Below are 2,887 nucleotides of genomic sequence, written 5' to 3'. Positions count from 1 at the left end.
AACACTACTTTTTTTTATATAATGTGTATGAATAGCGTAGGCATTAGTAAACACATTAAAACTGTCTGTTTATATATATGGAATATGTATCTAAACATTACATACAAGTAATTAAGTCATCAAAACTTTCTGTACATATTTCATAATGTTTGTTTAATGTTGACTAAAGAAATAAGTAAAAATATTTATTAACATCGAGTTTTATTATTGACAAGTTCAGTGATAATGTAAAGCTGCACCTACACCATGCGTGACTTAAGGCATAAATGTTTTTAGTTGTAACAACTATTGGTTATAATGTAGTCCGATGACGCTGAAGCTGTAAACAAAGTAGTTGGCACATCTGACAAACATTTATATCTTATGTCACGCCTAAAGCGTGTCATAATATCAAAGATTAATTTATCAATTAAACAATTAAGAAAAATGAATGCTTTTATATTTCAGTGATTTTCTTAGAAACTATAACAGACTGAATAAATTTAAAAGATGCTTATGTAAGCTGAAAGTTAATTTAACGTTTTTTTTGTATTAATAATGACATAAATAATTTATGTAATAAATGTATATATTGTATAAAGAAATTTTCATTTCAATGTTATAATCTACTATAACAGATTATCCTTCACATGGGGATGTTATTACCCCTGGACGGCCGATCTATATAATAAAATAATAGTAATTCGTACATTAATTTATGGTAAGCTTTCGAAACAAATTAACATTCGGCAATAAATTCGCATTGGAAATGACGCAACGGAATAAATATAATCCGGGTTTGCACAATATTTCTGTATTTGCATAAATAATGGATCCGTTTGATGTTGAACTGTGTAAAATCGGATTTAATTCGTTTAATTACTTTTTCTGGGTGGTCCACACCGACAAATTGATTAAACTGACAAAAGGAATCAACAAAAACAACAATAACAAGAACAGAAAAAAAATATATTTTAATTTAATTTAATCACGTGCTTTCGATTGTTGTTCATTAGTGAAATACCACGACTATTTGCATATAATTAATTTTATATGATTGCTCAACATTCAATTCCGTTCCAAATAATAATGATAATTCGTAATAATAATAATACATTGTTATATGTACATGATTTTACAAAATTAATGCATGTTGTAGTTTATTATTATTATGTTTTTTTTTTAATATATATATTTGTAATTGTTATTTTCTAAAGCGCTTACGTGGATCTATGTATGTATGTAATAATTAATTTCGCCATAAAATTGAAAACCGAATACGTTAAACCGTTTTGGGTTTCCAATAAATAAATCGATGGCGTGTTCATTCCATATAACCGAATATCATATAAAATATTATCGGATTTCATTACAAAATATCGCCGACCGGAAAGCGATAAAACTTCACGTCAACGATATTAATTGTCCAGTAACATATAAATCAGGCGTGTTACGAAATACCAATACGATCTGCCATTTGCATATACATAAACATTTATTTAGATCGAGACTTTATTCATATATTTTTGGTCCACTGACAAGAGAACATGCTCTTATTTTCAATTGAAAATCAACAAAAAAATATATATTTCTCTTTCCGCCAATGAAACAATTTATTATGGATTTAAACTCAAACTAAATTTTAATTAATTTTGAGTAAAAATATTCAATTTTTGACCTTGGAAATATAAAAAGTTTTACTTTTTGAGTGGTTTCTTAATAAAGCAAAAATTATCTAATTTTTTTTTTAGTAAATTTCATAAGTTAATCCATTAATGACCTTAAATATGCTTAAAAGAATAATTTAATATAATTTTCAATCAATAAATTAAAAAAAAAACTATTTTCATATTCATAATTTTTGTAACATTTTTGATATTATGTGTCTAAAAAAATTAAAACAAAATCAATATATAATTAAATAAAAATGAATATATGTGAATTAAATCATAATAAAAAGCCTTACAAAGATTTCTTATAAAAATATATGTATTATTATTGATAACAAATATTCAATTAAAATGCTAAAATACACTGTGAACATAATATTTTTATTATAAAATGTAAATAAAACTCGTTGAAAGGGGATTGACCATTTGATGGGTGTTAAAGTGTTGTTGAAATTGGATGTATTGAACACACATATACACAAAAAAACATCCCTATGTGGGTTGTGTATATATCACGTTCAAACCATATCGAATTCGCTGTGTGCGAGAGAGCAGTGCGAAGGGCCGTAAGGGTTATCAGTGAAAGGGATTCATGTGGGCATATGACAGCTGCTTATGTTCAATTTGAGTTTATACATGACCGAATTGACTCCGTACACGGATTACAATTGAACCTCGAGCAATGATCCATTGTTTCGGAATTAAATGCAGCATCGGAATTAGTTGCTATTAAGTACGGTCATCAAACAAAAAAAAAAGTACAGGATTAAACGCCATTAAAGTTCGTAACGTTATGCACAGTTGGAAGTTATCAAAGTGAACGACATTGCCTTGCCAATTAATACATCATTAACAGATTTATTAACTGTAAATTAAGTTTTATTGTTCTTAATACTAAATAAGGTGATTTTTACAAAATTCTATTTTTTTTTTCAGAAACTTGATGGATGTTTGTAAATATTTTCAGTAATATTTCCTAGCGAGATTTCTTTGTTGTAGTTATTTTTTTGTGCATGTCTAGATGATCAATGTCTCGGCATTTCAGCGCGTACAAGAATTGAATTAATTTTCAGACTTATCCGAGCAAACGAGCTGCTTTCGTAATTTGCATGTTCCGCCAAATGATTTATTAGTATTATTTATAAACTGATTAATATATTATTATTATCAATATTAATTACGCGTATATTATGGCTTGTATAATTAACTAATTAAAATAAGTTATACCGGTAAATTTG

Source organism: Nicrophorus vespilloides, unplaced genomic scaffold (genome assembly GCF_001412225.1).
Source record: "Nicrophorus vespilloides isolate i.1.1-1 unplaced genomic scaffold, Nicve_v1.0, whole genome shotgun sequence".
NCBI classification, from domain to species: domain Eukaryota; kingdom Metazoa; phylum Arthropoda; class Insecta; order Coleoptera; family Silphidae; genus Nicrophorus; species Nicrophorus vespilloides.
The sequence above is the reverse complement of the archived record's forward strand: the minus strand, read 5'-3'. Positions refer to the sequence as shown.